This window comes from Schistocerca serialis, chromosome 6 (assembly GCF_023864345.2).
Source record: "Schistocerca serialis cubense isolate TAMUIC-IGC-003099 chromosome 6, iqSchSeri2.2, whole genome shotgun sequence".
Lineage (NCBI taxonomy): Eukaryota > Metazoa > Arthropoda > Insecta > Orthoptera > Acrididae > Schistocerca > Schistocerca serialis.
The window spans coordinates 214,573,089-214,593,905 of NC_064643.1; the positions used below are offsets into that span (position 1 = coordinate 214,573,089).

Consider the following 20,817-nt stretch of genomic DNA (forward strand, 5'->3'; position numbering starts at 1 on the left):
CAGTTCAGAATGCCAGTAAAATGTCATTAATGGGTCAGCTTATTCAGTTAACAAAGTTGCTGCAGTCGCCGAATAATAAAATCTAAAAATAAATCGTGATATTAAAAGTGGGCTGTCGCTTTCACCTGCTAGAAATCCTGCCAGTCAGCTGCAGAGACGTCTTCTGCAGTTACCCGCTAACCGCAACCTTCAGTCGTCTCATCAGCACACGCCCTCCGAGCAGCGAAGTGGTGGGGGAAGACGGCCAGAAGCAAATGCGCTTCGGCGCCAAGGGCACCATGTTGCCCCAGGCCTAACTACACTCAGTTTCGTGGCAGCAGCGGCGGCGTTACATGTTACGTGTCCGCTACTGCGCTGTCCGACTATATCGTGTCCGTGGACGTCGTCAGTTTGCCGGAACTGTAAGTAGATGCCTACATCATAAGCCACGAACGAGCGGAAGAGGAAGGTTCCTCTGAGATGTGGGTGTCTGGTTCGGTTCTGTGGATCCGAAGGTGTACGAAACAGAGCAGTTACAGCAGAGTTTGTGTTTTACAGTTCGGTTCCTTAGCAGACACGATATTGTCAGAATAAGAGCCGACGAAATACGTACTAGAAGTGCCTCGCACCGTAGGGTAGCTTGTGGAATATAGGTGTAAATGTTTAACATGCCAAGTTAAATCAAAACCATGCGAACTCATCGACCCCTTACACAACTCATGGAGGCAAGTGACCTGCCAACAAAAATTCTACGATCAACAGCGGTATAGTGAAACTCATAATCTCTCGTATTTTACAATACAAGACACTAGCACCATCATTGAACCACTGCATGTACCTCCATCTGACAAATATTCTTCAAAATTTTAAGATTTTAAGATACACATTGAACTTTTAGCTCTCAATAGGCACCTCATTTTTTGCACGTGATTTCGATCGTCATTCCATGGCACATTAAATATTTCTCTAATCTCACTCATTTCTTACTTTTAGGTAAATCATTCCATCTTAAATTTGACAGTTTCTGTCACATTCTTTTATTTTCATCTTTGGTTCAGAAAGCATGAAACACAATATATTTAAAAATCGACCTATGTTCCACTATTATTAATATATTTAGATCAAGAGAAAGTAAAGAAATTTTATTTTACATTGTGGTTTGACATTTATTGCCACTCCCTTTATGTAGCTAGCAGCAGCTGTTTATGAAATATTTCAGTTTTCCCGCAAATGTCTAATTAATTTTTTCTTACTATAATTAATTTATTAATCCTTTCTTGCGAAAACAGACCTCACGGTGGTCGATTTAACCTCCCACTAGTCCATTTCCCACTCTTCGTTTGTCTACTAAAATTTTGATAAAAACCCATTGTGTAACTTTCCCTCAAATCTATCATTAAGTTTAATTACCCCGAGTACTTTCAAGCAATTAAATATTTTTTTTTTACAAATATAGACCTCACAGACGTCAGTTTGATGCCCCATTTGTAGATCTCCCTTTCTAAAAATGCCTATGGAAATTGGAACAAAATTCATTGTGTGATATCTAAGGAGTGTTGTTTTCGCTTCTCTTAAACGTTTGATCAAAATGGATAACTGCTCGTAAACATGTCGATTTATATTCGGTTGTTGATGCGTGTGTGTCATCAATACGTTTAGCTGATCGTCATTAATAAAGGGATTTGAGATGTGAACCATGGATTCTTCATCTGAAACGCAGGTAGGTGATTGATGCTGTTCCAACTCTAATTCTCCCATCCTCCAGAGTTGATTTAGGACGTAGAAATGAAACCAGTAACGAGAATAATCAGGGCATAATAACGATGTTCCACAAAAATGGGAAGAGATTTTACAGGTAAATAGTTATCGAATAATGAAGGACTACAAGTAGAGAAAATACTAACAACGAAAACAATGCTTCAAATGCGATAATACATTTGTTAGTGACAACAAATATGACTTATGGAAAAAGAACTAAAAGAACTTAGGCAGAAGACTACAGATTTATGAGCTCGACCCTGTCGGTGTAACGCTGTATTAATTAAAATAGAACATTTCCAAAAAGTAATTGACGGTTCTTTGGTGACCGTCAACAAGTGGTTACGAAAGGCTAAATGGTTATCTGAAGATTTTGCAACTTTACATTGTGTCTATTCATATTATAGAAATGAATGTACATCTGTACACTACTGGCCATTAAAATGGCTACACCACGAAGATCACGTTCTACAGACGCGAAATTTATCCTACAGGAAGAAGATGCTGTGATATGCAAATGATTAGCTTTTCAGAGCATTCACACAAGGTTGGCGCCGGTGGCGAGACCTACAACGTGCTGATATGAGGAAAGTTTCCAACAGATTTCTCATACACAAACAGCAGTTGACCGGCGTTGCCTGGTGAAACGTTGTTGTGGTGCCTCGTGTAACGAGGAGAAATGCGTACCATCACGTTTCCGACTTTGATAAAGGTCGGATTGTAGCCTATCGCGATTACGGTTTATCGTATCGCGACATTGCTGCTCGCGTTGATCGAGATCCAATAACGGTTAGCAGAATATGGAATCGGTGGGCTCAGGAGGGTAATACGGAACGCCGTGCTGGATCCCAATGGGCTCGTATCACTAGCAGTCGAGATGGCAGCCATCTTATACGCCTGGCTGTAGGATCGTGCAGCCACGTCTCGATCCCTGAGTCAGCAGATGGGGACGTTTGCAAGATAACAACCATCTGCACGAACAGTTCGACGATGTGTGCAGCAGCATGGACTATCATCTCGGAGACCATGGCTGCGGTTACCCTTGACGCTGCATCACAGACAGGAGCGCCTGCGATGGTGTACTGAACGACTAACCTGGGTGCACGAACGGCAAAACGTCATTTTTTCGGATGAATCCAGGTTCTGTTTACTGCATTATGATGGTCGCATCCGTGTTTGGCGACATCGCGGTGAGCACATATTGGAAGTGTGTATTCGTCATCGCCATACTGGCGTATCACCCGTTGATGGTGTGGGGTGCCATTGGTTACACGTCTCGGTCACCTCTTGTTCGCACTTACGGCACTTTGAACAGTGAACGTTACATTTCAGATGTGTTACGACCCGTGGCTCTACTTTTCATTCTATCCCTGTGAAACCCTACATTTCAGCAGGATAATGCACGACCGCATGTTGCAGGTCCTGAACGGGCCTTTCTGGACACAGAAAATGTTCGACTGCTTCCCTGGCCAGCACATTCTCCAGATCTCTCACCAATTGAAAACGTCTGGTCAATGGTGGCCGAGCAACTGGCTCGTCACAATACGGCAGTCACTTCTCTTGATGAACTGTGGTATCGTGTTGAAGCTGCATGGGTAGCTGTAGCTGTACACGCCATCCAAGCTCTGTTTGACTCAATGCCCAGGCGTATCAAGGCCGTTATTACGGCCAAAGGCGGTTGTTCAGGGTACTGATTTCTCAGGATCTATGCACCCAAATTGCGTGAAAATGTAATCACATGTCAGTTCTAGTATAATATATTTGTCCAATGAATACCCGTTTACGATCTGCATTTCTTCTTGGTGTAGCAATTTTAATGGCCAGTAGTGTATGTTCCCAGGCAACGCTGCACACTGAGATAGTATCTTATAAAGCGTTATGTTTTGTCAGGGATGCACTCTTCCTAGTAGGGCACTACTGCAAGAACACACGAGCAGTTTACCGTTCCACCTAGTGTTAGCTATTTAAGCCTTCAGTTCATGGAAACACTATCAAAGTTACAAATTAAATTTGAAAAGACATAATTTTTAGCTTTGATGAAAGGAAAGTTAAAGGCGACGTGTGTTGTGACCACGCAGAAGACGTTGTCAGCCGACCTCCACAATTATGTTCCAGTTACGGTCATCACAAGTTTAGTAGGAAAATGTATGCAGACTATTGGTTATATCTTTGAGACGCCCGTTTCTAGGGACTTGTTGACTAGGACAGTTCAAGTCACAGAATATGTTGGGTTTAACGTGATATGAGCCTTTCATACCGAAAACATATACATAGTCTATAGGTTACCTTTCACAACTCAGGATTCAAAAATAAATCAGATAATTCCTTTGTAATGTCCCTCACACCTTATTATAACTGTTAAGGAATCATCTGTCTGACGGTGGATACCGGCTTAAGCCTGGAAGTTTCTATGCAAAAGGAGTGCTCATTAAGTTAGTTGAACTTCAAAGCACCTGCCTAGCTTTACAATACGCCCATCAACTGATTACCAACCATTTTCTTGTTTGGTCGCGTGGACAGGCAAAATTTAAGGAGGGCAGCAGAGCTCTTTTCTCTCATTGTAACACAACTAAAGAAAAAAGAAAAACCTAACTCTTCCCGAACAGGCCATGAAGGCCCAACGGTATCGACCGGCTGTCGTGTCATCCTCCGCCCATGGGCGTCACTTGATGCGGATATGGAGGGGCATGTGATCAGCACACCGCTCTCCCAGCCGTATGTCAGTTTCCGAGACCGGAGCCGCTACTTCTCAATCAAGTAGCTCCTCAGTTTGCCTCACAAGGGCTCACTGCACCACGCTTTCCAACAGCAAAATTCGGTGATCTGACGGGAACCAGTGTTATCACTGCGTCAAGGGCGTTGGCTCATTGTAAGACAACGCATGTGTCATAACCTTCCAGAGTTGAGTTCTGTTGGTGACGCTGTAACAAGCAAACAACAAATTGTGCAGAATTTTGAAATAAAGCTTTTATGCGGAGATTTTTTTAAAATAAGGGCAAATTTATTTGTTCGTGTTAATAATAAAAAAGTTAATCACAATAGTAATATACTACAAACGAAAAATGTGTGCTGCAAGTGTCTATGCGGTGCGGAAAGCGCGACAGTCAGCAATGACGTCATCACTCACAGCATACATGCACGTGACACCTACTGCCTATTCTGGAAACCGTGTTTTGAGTCTAATGTTTCGGACATCCTGTATAGTTGCTGCACAGCTCCTTGATACCCATGCGAGAGATAATTTATTTTCTGCTTGCCACCGATTCAGGAATGTTTTCTTCCTTTCCATCATGTGTATTGGCTTGTTGCCTGCCCTTCCACGTCTGCTTATTGATCGCTCTGCAACGCAATATTATAATTCCTTTTCGAGTACTAATTTACTGTTGATGAAGCTCTAAATCCACGCAGAGCTTGGTGATCCATGTTTGAAGACATCGGACTCTTGTGACCTTCAGGGTTTCCAAGCCGTATCAGATGACCAATAAAATTGTGGGAATTCAGCGGTAACCAAACTTGTTATCTGTTAATATTTCGACTGTAAACCATTGAGCCGCCTTAGGAGTGAGCACTAAAAACTGACGAAAAAGCGCTCTAACCTTTCGTAGGAAATATGTGTTCCAAAATACATCGCATCCTTTTCAAACATAAAGTCAGGGATATTCCTCTCCCAGCACTAAGGATAGTCACGCTTGTTGGCTCTGTGAAGAGTAACTTTAGTCTATGGAAGACAAGCGTTGGCTCAATAAGGAATAACTTTATTCTATCGGAAGACAGGCGTATATACGATGCGCTGTCAGTGTGGTTTGTAATTTTCCGGACATACTCTACACACAGTTCAAGAATTCTGCGTGGAACATAAACGCTACAGCTGCCAGATACAGCTTCAAAAATCTGCCGTGATCGAGCACCGTATTCAGACACGCCACTCTATGGACTACGAAGACGCACAAAAGTTCAAATGTGTGTGAATTCCTAAGGGACCAAACTGCTTAGGTCATCGCTCCCTAAACTTACCCACTACTTAAACTAACTTTAACTTATGCTAAGAACAACACACACACCCATGTCCGGGGGAGGACTCGAACCTCCCGCGGTAGGGGCCGCGCAGTCCGTGGCATGACGCCACAAACCACGCGGCAGGAAAACGCACAAATTTCGTCCTTTTGGAACTGGGTTTTCAGGAAAGTAGATGAAATACGTTTGACGAGTGATTTAAGTAATCTTGATGATGGTTTTAATCCTGAAAAAATGTTGCATTGCTGATGGCAATAGTTAGCGTTAATACATAAAGGCACTGTTCCCCTGTGGACCAGAATTTGTGTCGGAACTTCCTTCACTGAGGGACCAACGCCCGTGTAGTGTTCCTTCCACCATGATTGTCCGCGTACGCTTGCCGACTGGCTCCCCCTACCGGTACACAAGGCGGACTGGAACACTTTACTGAACAGTATTCAAATGGCCTCGTGCTGTTAAATTCTGAAGACATGTAAGAACGTCTGCAGAAAATTGCTGTGACAGTAATGTCGTCTTACCCTCCTTAACTACTGACCCAAGAAAATTTTACTATAGGTTATCTGACGTTATTTTAGGAACAAATTAACAAGTGCAATACTTAGCTTTGTACAACGGTTAATCTATGGGCATAAATGAATATTTAAATGTACCTTAATGATCAGGTTTCTTGTCACTGAGTTCAGCTTTTGGCTTAAATGGTTCCAACGGCTTTGAGCACCATGGAACTCAACATCTGAGGCCACCAGTCACCTAGAAATTAGAACTACTTAAACCTAACTAACCTAAGGACATCACACACATTGATTCCCGAGGCAGGATTCGAACCTGCGACCGTAGTGATCCTTTTGGCTTAAGAAATGTGCCACTCAGGCACAGCATGTGCAGTTAGCTTACCTGGCTCGCAATTGTGAACTAAATGCTTTTCCACACAAAAATGGAAATTATTAAATAATATAATAATCAGTAAAGAATGGCTCCTGAGACACCGATGCCTGCTACGACGATCTCGATGAAGTTTACCATCAAACCTTGAAAGATTCATGCAAAGATTAATAATAATATTGTTACTGAATGAGTGAGTGACTATTGTACGAGCAGCTCGCAGCGTGTAAACACATTTACTGCGACCAAATGACGACAGCAAAATCTCTGCTGCAGTTTAATTTGTAAGTGGCGTACTAAACAGAATGCTTAACTTTCAGACATAAATTTAGTAGCAGCAAGGAACATAAATTAATTCAGAGAGCTCGTGTTCAAATTACTGATTATCTCGACTCATAATACAGCATGGAAGAATACAGTTATTTCTGCATGAACCACGTGGAATTCTATACCAGCACACAACAAATAATTTACCCACAAAGTATTCAATAGATCTGCGAAAATATCCAGGATCATCACGTCAGAGATGCATTGATTTATTCATTTCACCTATGGTTCGGGCATGCTGCAGAGAAACTCATTTCTGGCTCTTCTGAAATGGCTTGGTTCAAATGGCTCTGAGCACTATGGGACTTAACATCTGAGGTCATCAGCCCCTAGAACTTAGAACTACTTAAACCTAACTAACCTAAGGACATCACACACATTCATGCCCAAGGCAGGATTCGAACCTGCGACCGTAGCAGCCGCGCGGTTCCAGACTGAAGCGCCTAGAGCCGCTCTTCCACTCTGGCCGGCTGGCCCTTCTGACTCTAAACTCAATACCTTACAGTAGAAAATGTTACCAATCGTAATGGCTCAGTACAAACGTGAATTCGTTGCACTGTGCAACATGTTACCACACGTAACTCGTAGCCCTTGACAAGAGAACGCATGAAGAAAATCTCATTGGAAGTATGCACACCAGTCTGCTCTACAAGGGAAGCGGAAGTAGAAATCTTACACATACAAACCGCCAGCCGGCCTCTTTCATCCGACTTCCGCACTATGAGTCGCCTGTTCCGACCACATTAGGTAAAGACTACTTTGTCCACATTCGAACGCAGAGCACACCGTACCGGCCGAGGACATGCTGATCTCCTACTGCGCAAGACAACGCTCGCCAGAGAACGTCGTTCAAACTACCCATCCCGACTGTAAAATGACCACCTTCACCTCAAACATCGAGAACTGGGCGCAGAATATGTTAGTAACACTGCTCTCTAATTAGCAAACGCAGAAAATGATAACAGCTGAAAGTTGATATGCGTGGCAAGCTTTCAAGTTTACAACCGTAGGGGAGACAGTGGCACGTTTACACAAGGATCAAGTTTACGCAGAACTCTTTTGTCGGAGCCATTCTTGCTAGAGCGCTACCGACAGTGGAAGATTAGTACTGACATCTGCTGAGTTTCTCACAAACTTTATGGCACCAGCTAAGTGAACATCCTAGCGCAGACAACTTATTTGTGTTTCTATGCAAGATGAGTAAAACTGTTATCAAGTATTGAAGCTCCTAGGAAGCATAGCTTTTAGAATTGTGAATAGATAAACATATGATTGTTGACAAGAGCTTATTCTACTCTACAAGGCATTTTTGTATAGTCAGAAATCCTGAAAGTACTACTGTAATTTAAAAACTACACTACTGGCCATTAAAATTGCTGCATTACGAAGATGACGTGCTACAGATGCGAAATTTAACCGATAGGAAGAAGATGCTGTGATTTGCAAATGATTAGCTTTTCAGAGCATTCACACAAGGTTGGCGCCTTGGCGACACCTACAACGTGCTGACATGAGGAAAGTTTCCAACCGATTTCTCATACACAAACAGAAGTTTACCGGCGTTGCCTGGTGAAACGTTGTTGTGATGCCTCGTGTAAGGAGGAGAAATGCATATCATCACGATTTAGAATTTGATGAAGGTCGGATTGTAGCCTATCGCGATTGCGGTTTATCGTATCGCGACATTGCTGCTCGCGCTGGTCGAGATCCAATGGCTGTTAGCAGACTGTGGAATCGGTGGCTTCAGGAAGGTAATACGGAACGCCGTGCTTGATCCCAACGGCCTCGTATCACTAGCAGTCGAGATGGCAGCCATCTTATACGCGTGGCTGTAACGGATCGTGCAGCCACGTCTCGATCCCTGAGTCAACAGATGGGGATATTTGCAAGATAACAACCATTTGCACGAACAGTTCGACGACGTTTGCAGCAGCATGGACTATCAGCTCGGAGACGAAGGCTGCGGTTACCCTTGACGCTGCATCACAGACAGGAGCGCCTGCAATGGTGTACTCAACGACAAACCTGGGTGCACGAATGGCAAAACGTCATTTTTTCGGATGAATCCGGGTTCTGTTTACAGCATCATGATGGTGGCATCCGTGTTACATCGCGGTGAACGCACATTGGAAGCGTGTATTCCTCATCGCCATACTGGCGTATCACCCGGCGTGATGGTATGAGATGCCATTGGTTACACGTCTCGGTCACCTCTTGTTCGCACTGACGGCACTTTGAACAGTGGACGCTACATTTCAGATGTGTTACGACCCGTGGCTCTACCCTTCATTCGATCCCTGCGAAACCCTACATTTCAGCAGGATAATGCACGACCGCATGTTGCAGGTCCTGTACGGGCCTTTCTGGATACAGAAAGTGTTCGACTGCTGCCCTGCCCAGCACATTCTCCAGATCTCTCACCAAATGAAAACTTCTGGTCAATGGTGGCCGAGCAACTGGCTCGTCACAGTACGCCAGTCACTTCTCTTGATGAACTGTGGTATCGTGTTGAAGCTGCATGGGCAGCTGTACCTGTACACCCCATCCAAGCTCTGTTTGACTCAATGCCCAGGCGTATCAAGGCCGTTATTACGGCCAGAGGTGGTTGTTCCGGGTACTGATTTCGCAGGATCTATGCGCCCAAATCGCGTGAAAATGTAATCACATGTCAGTTTTAGTATAATACATTTGTCCAATAAATACCCGTTTATCATCTGCATTGCTTCGTGGTGTAGCAATTTTAATGGCCAGTAGTGTAATTCAAACGTGGCGATGGGGCACGTTTACCCAGTTCCGTTGGGTCATGTTTACGCTCTATTTCGCATTACCATCCTAACTGATTCTCCAGTCAAGGAAATTTTAAGAGAACAGCAGTTGGAAACGCAGTCCAAAAAAGCGAAGAAACAGGAGAAGAAAAGGCAGAAATTGCTAATGAAGCTATCTGAATCTAGCGAGCAAGCAGAAGCAAAAGCAGAAAGAATAAATTATATGCGAGCAAGGACTTATAAGGGCAAGAAATTCCTAAAAGAAAGAATAAGGAAAAATGTAAATAGGTCCACTTCTGATGTCATCATTGATGTTCTGCCGACAGTCAAATTTTCACAAGGTTACTCTGCATGCTCTTCTGTCTTCTATCATCCTCTTCAGATTCTTGTTATTTCCGCTTCTTTTATGCCATTTGTCATTTTTCCTCTCAATCTCCTCTCATAAACCAGTCCTTCCTCTTGCATCCCGCCTGGAAGGCGGAGCGTGGACTTGCTCCTGTAAACTTAAATGTAGGCCGAATGTAGCAGGCGAGTAGGAGCAGGTGAGGTAAAAATCTCGGTACTGCTTTTAAAGTAAAAGTGGTTTTACTATATCTCAGCACACTAAAATATGAGAATACATAACTTTGTACTGAGGAGCACGTAGGTGCGAAGCCAGATGTATCAAAGCTAACACAGGCAAAATCTGTTGAAAATGAAAATGAAACGATGTTGGTTGGTCATCTGCTCGGAATCAAATGGGCTGAATCCGGAGCGGCGATTGTAGAGCTGCACAGCGCCGGGCTAGAGGGCGCTGTGGTTGGCGTTGATCGTTCGCTCTCGTGGTGCCAACCTACGAGAGCGCACCTACCGTTGTCGCATCGTAGCTACCGATACCTCACTTCCAAAGCGTCTTTTATCAAGAGCTCACGTTCCAATCAATGTCTCATCCAGTTCTTCTTCCTTTGTCTCATAACCTGCAGCAATCTGACGAAGAGTGTGAAATTTTCATTCGTATTTACTGCTTCACACGATTCGGTCAATCGAAAAGAAATGAAGAATGAATCCAGTGCATTAGATGTAAAAGATGGGCTCTCGACGATTGTGCCAAAAGACGGTATTTTTTGCATGCATAAATTGCAACTCGGACAGTTATGACGAATAGGCCTTTAATTGGCATTCAAACTTCTAGGTGGGCCATATTATGCTAACAGGTGGAAATTCGACTAAACATTTTTTTATTTTCAACAAATTTTTTGTTTTTCTTACGATGTTAACTGGTGTAAGTACATCTGCAATATTGTAGTGCCAATAAAATATGCTGTGTTCTGCAAATTTTAGTAGTGTGTTTTATTTAATCGTTATTGTGTTCTATGATATGCAAAAACGTGCCCCATAGAAGTATAAACCTGTCCCATACCCGTCGCACGTTAACTTGAGCCTAGATAAAATTATTTTACACTCTAAAATGTAATGTTGAGTTAGAAAAATATGTACCAACTGTTACTGTAATAACCATGTTATAAGACTAGACTATTTGAAACACGATAAATTTAACCAAACAATTTGAAAAATTGTGCCCCGATCACGCCTAATATTAACAGATGTCTGGATATAGCTGGATTCTTTCGGTTTTATGCACTATATGATTCTCATTCAGGAGAAGCTTAATTCGATTCCGATTCTGGCGTTCTACATTCAAATTTTCTGTTGTTCCCTTGTATCGGTTAAAGAAAAATGGCGGGATGGTTCATTCAGAAAGGACACGTCCGATTTCATGTTCTATCCCTGTATAAGTCCTGTCTGTATTCCGGCGTAAATGTGCCCCGATCTCCCCTAATATTAACAGATGTCTGGATACAGCTGGATTCTCTCGCTTTTATGGACTATATATGTTTCTCATTCGGGAGAAGCGTAATTCGATTCTGCTTCGGCCATCCAGATTCAAATTTTCTGTTGTTCCCTTGTATCGTTTAACGAAAAATGGCGGGATGGTTCACTCAGAAAGGATATGTCCGGTTTCCTGTCCTAACCCTGTATAAGCCCTGTCTGTATTCCGTCCCTAATGACATCATCGTTGGCTAGAAGCTTAACAGTAACTTTCCTTCCATTTTGTCCACTTAACTTCCGTTTTCTCTTATTTGCACCGCCATGATAGCTTTAGTTCCAGCAATTACGCTTTATTTAAAATGTAAGAGCAACATTTCACTGGTTCCACAAAGCAAGTTTGATCGCGGGCCTTTAGTTCCATGAATTTCGGGTTTTTCAAACCCCTCTCGGAGTGGTATGTAAGATTCCGAAGGTGTTATTTATACCAGACAGGTGGTTAGCAGTTCGCCAAACACAACGTTAAGGTCCTCGATGAATCAAGCTTGCTGAGATGGAGCTTAGCTTTACTAACGCAAACCTACTAACTCAAACCATTGTGTCTGAGATTCCCAGATGAGTTTCACTTCCTGTGAATCATACCGTGGGCATCTGAAACGGTGTTTTGATGGAGAACATCTTGTAGATAAGATTTCGCAGACTCACGGTGATAAACGGTCTGCAGGTACTTTTATCTAGACACAAATGCGAGACGCAACCAGTGAGCGGATTGGCACAGAACTGGTGAGTGTAGCAGCAGCAGCAGCAATAGCAGTAGTAGTAGTAGTAGTAGTAGTAGCAGCAGTAGTAGTTTCATTTATGTGCGGATCTATTTTACACGGATGTCGGACTTACCGTGGTATTACAGTTCAAGAACAAATGCAGTCGACAATCGTTAATTTGAAACTCAAGGGACCAGGGAAAGTTTCAACTTACGAAGTGTTCAAAGTAACAGGCGTTCAAGTAATCGAGAGGGACAGAGGAAAATTCGAATAAGCGAGAGTCTGACTTTGTTTTAATAATATGAGACGTAATGCATACATATAAACATATGGTAAATGCATTGATCAGCCACAACATTATGACCTCCTACCTAATAGCCGGTATGTCCAACTCTGCGGATAACAGCGACGACGCGGCGTGACATGGAAGGGGTGAGGCCTTGGTAGGCCGCTGGAGGGAGATTGCGCCTCATCTGCACACACACACACACACACACACACACACACACAAGTCACCTAATTCCCGTAAATTCCGGTGAGTGGGGCGATGAGCTCTGACGCCCCATTCAATCACATCCCACATGTTTTCGATCGGTTTCAGATCTGGCGAGGTGGGGGGGCCAGCTCACCAATTGGAACTCGTCACTGCGTTTCTTGAACAACTCCATCACAGTCCTGGTCTTGCGACATGGCGCATTATCTTGCTGAAAAATAGAACTGCCGTCGGGAAACATAGTCGCCACGCAGCGTTGTACGTGATCTGGAACCAATGTACGATACTCCATGGCCGTCATGGTGCCTTACACGACCTCCACTGGATCTATGGATGCCCAAGTGACTCTTCCCCAGAACGTAACAGGGCCACCGCCAGCTTGTCTCCATCCCGCTGTAGAGGTGTCAAGGAGCTATTCTCCTGGAGGACGACGGATTTGCGCCTTCCCGTCGCCACGATAAAGAAGGTACCGGGATTCGTCAGACCATGCAATGCTCTGCCACTGACACAACGTCCAATGCCGATGATCACGTGCCCATTTCAGTCGTAGTTGCCGATGTCGTGGTCTTAACATTGGCACATGTATGGGTCGCCAGCAGCGCACGTCCATTGTTAGCAGTGTTCGGTGCACTGTGTGTGTCAGGCACATTTGTTCTCTGCTCAACAGTAAAGTGTGACGTTAGTTCCGCCACAGTTCGCCGCCTGCCCTGTTTTACCAGTCTGTCCAGCCTACGCCGTCCCACATCTGTGGCCGGAGCGGTTCTAGGCGCTTCAGTCTGGATCCGCGCGTTCGCTACGGCCGCAGGTTGTGTGTGATGTCCTTAGGTTAATAGGGTTTAAGTAGTTCTAAGTTCTAGGGGCTGATGACCTCAGATGTTAAGTCCCAAAGTGCTCAGAGCCATTTGAACCCACTTCTGTAATGGGGGGTGGTCGCCCAGTCCCACGACGTCCGGACGTGGTTTCACTTTGATGTCACCATGTGCTGAAGACACTCACCACAGCACTCTTAGAACAGCCGACAAGTCGTGCAGTTTCTGAAATGCGAGTGCGGAGCCACCGGGCCATCACATTCTGCTCTCGTTCAAATTCAGATAGATCGCGCTTTTGCATGCACTGTGCGTGTGTCTGACTATCAGTCATTCCTCGCCAGATGACGCTGATATTTCCTGGGCGGGTTTATATCGATAGTAGGTCGGTGGTCATGATATTCTGGTTGATCACTTTGCATACATGAAAAACACACCAATTAAAATATCACACACCATTTTCAAAAGTAGTTGGTGATTTTCATTTGAGAGAGAGTCTTAAATCTAGCACCGTCCAGCGAATTCTATGGTGATGAGATCTGAGAAGAAATATTCACTTGTTTCCGCTCTGAAGGCGTAGAAGCATAGGATGTGGACAGATCACCTTGGCTCGCTCGATGTGACTGGAGTTGGCGGGTGATGTTGGTTATCTTCTTCGTCCGCGTCCTGACAGGCCAAAGGTTAAGCATCGGTAACAACACGGTGGACACCGATGTCATCATCAACACGAACGAAATCCTCAAAGGTTAATTCATTACAGTTTGCTGGGAGTTCCCAATCTGACTCTGGCAGGACTGAATTCGTTAATTATCGCGACTCTGTCGACTCTTTGCGTTACAAACCCGCTCTTTCTGAAGCAGTTATAAACAGTGGTAGGGCTTACATTATTCCAGGCCTTACAGTCATGGCTATAGCGGCCAAAACCATTATGTTCCTCTTCTAATCTTTTTCGTTGTTATCCAGCATAAGTAAAGCAATTCCTTTACCTAAAGAGTTTTAAAATTTTGTGTTATGCCCTTGTCCAATGGTTGCAATCTTGATTTGTTGTCTGGCGAAAAAATCAATTTCACTTGATCTAATGACGGTGGGTTGTTACGGTCGGTGCAGTTGTCCAAAAACGTCGCTATTATCCGAGGTCAGCCACTCATTAAACAGTTCTGTCGTCATGTACAATTTTTTGTTTGAGCGGGGAAACGATTTTATTCCCTTGAAACAGCTTGGTTTATCACATATCGCTACTATGAATGGTTTCAGCTTGTGAAATATGTCCCTGTTACAGGCTAGGAGAATAGTTAATCCGTCCTCGCTCAGTTATGACACTTTTCGTCTTCGAATGCTAGGGTGCGCTAAAGATGACATTTATTAAAAAAAGACCGGTTCGTCTCTGTTGAATAGCTGACGAGACGTTCTGATTCATCAGTCCATTCAGTACAAAGAAAACTCTCCACAATGGCACTCTCTCAGTGGATCTTTTTATCTTGATGCCGTGACGTTTTTCAAAATTTGAGAGCCAGCCCTTACTTGAAGGAGATCCATCAATCCCGAGAGGCTCAGTAAAAAATTTGGCTTTTTCTTTCGATATTAAACCACCAACGAGAACATTTTGTCCTCTACACTGTTTTATCCACTTGAGCAAGCAGTCCTCAAGGCAGGGAAAATCGCCCTGACATGTTCTTTTCCTTTCTGTGCCTGAGACACTTCCGGTGACACGACCTTTGTTTTTTAAAATCGTCGACAATGTACGTGGTAAAATAGCGAACTGTTTTGCAACTTTTTTTCCCGAAATTCCACTCTCCACAGCTACAGTAACAAGTGGTTTCCATTACCTGAATGACACATCTTCCTTCTAACATGGCATTTCACAGTTTCTAGAAACACGGATTGGAAACAACACAGTGTGAAAGCTGATTGCAGACTGAATGGCATGTGGGCTGGAGACACAAACGTCGGGTGGTCTGAGGCTGTACTGGGAATCACAAAAGTAATAAGACTTCAGTGGGTGTCGCAGAAGTTGGGGGCCTCAAATTGTAGAGATTATGGGAAACCTGACTTAAAATTATAAACTGTTTGCCAGGTTCCCTCAACACCACAACTTCAGATTACCCTGGGGACATAAACACGTATTTTTTTTTTTCAATTTATCGAATGTTTTTCAAGAGACCGGGACAAAATTTTTAACTATCATGTTTCAGATTATCGAGTGACAAATTACAGACTGTCAACCGCAAAACAGAGTTCACATAAGTGTTAACGTAAAAAACAAAGCTTCGGATGTTTTCTTAGCATTTTCGTATAAGGCCCCATGGAATCCAATGGTTTGTTGCAGAGTACTAATGTAATGAAAGGAATAGAAAGCAACTACTGTACAGTTACACTATTGATGAAAAATGCTGGAAATAGCACATACACAAATATTGTTAATATTGCTTAGCAAGTGCTGCTGTAACAATAAATAACATTGTGCTACTGTTTTCTGATGAAGGTACATATGTGGATCGTCAGTACTACTTTGTTATACGAAGACGTCTTTCAGAATTCGAATCAAGTACAGATGCCAACATGGGTAACGTAGAGGTAGATATCCTTGGAGTAGTGAAGCAACATAAATCACTTAACAAAAACAAGTCTTCCGGTCCAGATTGTATACCAGTTATGTTCCTTTCAGAGTATGTTGATGCATTAGCTCCATACTTAACAATCATATACAACCGATCGCTCGACGAAAGATTCGTACCCAAAGACTGGAAAGTTGCACAGGTCATACCAACATTCAAGAAAAATAGCAGAAGTAATCCACTAAATTAAGGCCATATCATTAACGTTGATATGCAGTAAGATTTAGGAATATATATTGTGTTCGAACATTATGAATTACCTCGAAGAAAACGGTCTATTGACACACAGCCAACAGGCATTCAGAAAACATCGTTCTTGTGAAACACAACACACTTCACTCGCACGAAGTGTTGGATGGTATTCACAAGAGATTTCAAATTGATTTCATATTTCCGGACTTCCGGGAGGCTTTTTACACTGTACCACACAAGCGGCTTTTAGTGAAATTGCGTGTTTATGGAATATCACCTCAATTATGTGACTGTCAGAGAGGTCAAAGTTCATAGAAATAGACGGCAAATCATAAAGTAAAACAAGTGATTTCTAGCGTTCCGAAAGGTAGTTTTAAAGGCCCCTTGCTGTTCCGTATGTATATAAACGATTTGGGAGACAATCTGAGCAGCCGTCTTATGTTGTTTGCAGATGACACTGTCGTTTATCGACCAATAAAGTTATCAGAAGATCAAAACAAATTGTAAAACGATTTAGAAAATACATCTGTATAGTGAGAAAATTGACAATTGACCCTAAATAACGAAAAGTGTGAAGTTATCCACATGAATGCTAAAAGGAATCTGTTAACTTCGGATGCACAATAAATCAGTAAAATCAAAGGCCGTAAATTCAACTCATTACCTAGGAATTACAGTTACGAACAACTTACATTGGAAGGTACACATAGAAAATGTTGTGGGGAACGCTAACCGAAGAATGCGTTTTGATGACAGGACATTTAGAAAATGTAACAGACCTACTAAAAAGACTATCTACACTGCGCTTGTCCGCCCTCTTTTAGAATACTGCTGCGCGGTGTGGGATGCTTGCCAGATGGGAATGACGGAGTAGATCGAAAAAGTTCAAAGAAGTGCAGCTCGTTTTGTATTATCACGAAATATGGGTGAGTGTGCCACGGATATGATAGGCGTGTTGGGATGGCAATCGTTAAAGCAAAGGCGATTTTCGCAGCGAAAGGATCTTCTCATGAAATTTCAGTCACTAACTTAGTCCTCAGAGTTAACTTGAAAAATTTGAGGGTACCTTATTGCAAGTATCTCGTAAACGTTCACTAAAACACACCGTAAACAGTTGTGATTAAAGCGCCACAAATAGTTGTGATTAAATCGCCACACACCTGTCCATTTAATCCACCCCCTAATCAAGCAGCATCTATCCTGAGCTAATTATATGTCTCTGATATTATCTGGCAGATAGCGTCTATCTCTAAGAACGAGTGACGGACATTGCTGATACGGAACAGGCGCAAACTTCAATCAGACAGAAAATAAATATATACAAGTGAGACACAAAAGCAGATAACATGTACTAGCAAGTGCTGCTGTAACAATAAATAACTTCGTGTTACTTTTTGCTACTCTGGGTGTATATGTAGATCCGCAGTGCAACTTTGTTATACGAAGACTTCTTTCACCAAGCTATGAGATTTGATGCGTACTTGCTTATTACCCACTGTTAGCAACTTAGATCTGTTAGTATTCAGAAGGTCCTTGGTGGGAAACTTTAATTAAATGCGCTGCAACAATCAACAAAGAAGTAAGTTATGAATAACATTAATGTCACAACTAAAGAATGAGTGATGACATGGCTTGAAATGACGCAACTGTAAACAGTTTCGACTTAAAGCCATTGTTAACTGATTATAAACGTCTCTATTCCTCACGAGCATCAGTTTTGATAATGTATGGTCACAGTATCACTAAAGCAAAATTGCTCAATTGTTATCCTCAATGTCTTCAAAGTTACTTTAGTTGAACTACGGCTTTGGCCACTATTTAACAAAGTAATAGGAAACTAGTGTACTCAGCATAAACTATTATCTCAACACTCTTTGTTATGAGAAAACTACGTAAAGTTGTAGCATCCGAAACAGCCTTTTACAGCACAGAATGCAATTTTAATTTCAAGTCTTACTGGAGCAGAACTGTTGGAAAGTATATCGAAAACTGACTTGAACCTACGCAATACACTTCATTAAAATTTATCGACGGGTTTCGTATTGACACCCCGCAGCTATGAAACGTCAATTGACAGTCGACAGTATGATTGCAGAGATGTGCGTGCTGCAGCTTCCTACCTGATACGTCTGCTGTAGGATCTATGATGCCGACGCTCCTTTGTCTTGTTGACAGCTGCTCTATAAAAATACATCTAATAGACTTTTCCTGTTTCTGTAAACGAAATTTTCAGAAGCAATGCCGAACGGCTGGTCGAAAATCGACCCTGACGTGGAGCTCACTGTTTATTTGCACATGACCAAAATTGAACTCTTCAGAAACCCGACCCTGACATAGATTCCGATATAATTGTGAATATACCCGACCAGACAATACACAGTTTATTGCGCTAATGACAACAGACCGTTTTATGGGTCGTATTCAACTCCACTTACAGTAGCCCCTCGACATTGCACACCATAGCTTCTCAACCGTCTCTTTCTAATATTATTCAGTAATATTAATTTCATAAATGCACCAAAACATCTACAATTAGAACGAAATAACATACATAAATATAAATAACATTACATGATAAATAACAAATCGATTTTACACAATACATTACATTACGTTTGTACACACAAATCCATTATAATCCAAGATAAGCAACGTTAAAAGAGAGGGGGAAAAAAATCAGTAAATGTACATACATACCTTACTAATCTCTTGTAGGACTCTAAACGTAGTAGCAGATATGCTATGCAGTAATATATCTCAAATGAGCTTGTTACTCATTGTTTACTGGTTTGCATTCTTCTTTTTCCTTGCGAAAGCACAAAGTACTCAGTTTGCAAATTATAAAGGCGTGTATTCAAGAAAGCTCATCAGATATGTTTCCTCACACAAATGAATACTGATTCTCCACTTCTGGGTTCATCTGCTTTCTGCCCGATTGTGTACCATATTTCTATAATCACAATGTCGGCCATTAACTAAATAGCCACCGCCTTTGGACTTATCGTCCGCGACCGTCTGTGACTTTTCACCGGGTCGTCTACGATCACGTTGGCATCGATCTGACCGCCACATACACAAGTTAGATTCGTCACCGAACACCACACAGCGCCACTGTCTTAGCTGACTCTGTATTTACTCTTTTCAAGTTTCTGTAGTTTGTAGTATGATAGTGGTAACGACACGTGGCAATTCGAGATCTATCTGTTCCCGACGGTTCGTGATGAAACTCTGCCCGTGAACCTCTGCACGGATTTTAGCTGTTGTCATTCGCCTATTTGTCAGAGCCAGGCGAACAATCCTACATTCTTCTCGTGGTGTAGTCTTTCTTGAAAACCCATGCCTGCACTTCCTGCCCCGCTTTCGTCCTGAAGCCGTGATGTCAACACACCACATTCTGTAGTTATTGCACTACAACCAACTGTCCGTGCGATATGTCGGTATTGATATTCGCATGCCCCTCATTCCAGGAACTTGACGTTTCTGGAAGTCAGAAAGATCGCGATAAGCGTAAGTGCACGTTCTCCGTACAAGCTGCCTTGCGATCTCCACCTAAAAAGTCTACTAGCTTTAGACACACCTTAAAGCCATCGAAATAAACGTAAGGAAAATCTCAGTCACTTTGTAAGACAAACGTACTCAGAAATGTACAATGCTATCTAGCTTGTTACATCCCTCGTCAGCTATATTTGAGAACAAAGAGGCGAACTTTGTGTTTATATGACTTGGTGCACGTCTTGTAGGGGCGGTTCCAGAAGTTGGTGATTTAATTTGAGAATAGTTCCTACTACACTATGTTGAGGCATGGATTAGTATCTATGTGATATTCCAACGCTCATCTTTTCTAAAGTATGCTATTTAATCATCGTCAACTTTCACCATGTGTCAGATGTTTGAGAATAATCCCATGTAGCGTAGGATCTAGGTGGGGTGGGGTTATAGCTGGAGGGTGCGCAGACGTTGCGCACAATTTAACAATTAATTTTGTTGTGACGTTGCTAAGTGTCCAGTAGGACGTCACCTCAGTACGACTGAGGAAAAAAACTACACAAATAAATGATCCAAGTTAATAACTGTATTTATTAGAACACTCAATAAGGAAGTAGAACTCTGGTATGACTGAACACAAAAAGCACTTCCTGGAACAGGTAACTTCCAATAACTAAGCCAGTAACTTTATATGCAGTACAAATCTGCTACTTCCTCTTACAAAAGTTGTACGTAGTCTGTTTAGGTTTTTATGTTGGTAACGCCACATAGTGCTGTGTATGAAAATCGCTGACTGCGTTGTGTGAAGGCTGTGGCTGGTTGGACTCATTGTTGGAATATTCGCTATTGTAGTGTTGGGCAGTTGGATGTGAACAGCTCGTAGCGTTGCGCGGTTGGCGGTGAGCCGCCAGCAGTGGTGGATGTGGAGAGAGA

General features: G+C 42.7%; 1 protein-coding gene across 1 annotated transcript in view; it reads left to right on the forward strand.

The window, feature by feature from the left end:
* The first annotated feature begins 273 nt into the window (after positions 1 to 273).
* Positions 274 to 20,817, forward strand: part of LOC126484404 (cytochrome P450 6k1-like) — a 102,355-nt gene continuing 81,811 nt past the window's right edge. Inside the window, exon 1 of the mRNA XM_050107907.1 lies at positions 274 to 401. The gene's annotated coding sequence lies outside the window, so the exon portion shown is untranslated. The remainder of the gene's footprint in view (positions 402 to 20,817) is intronic.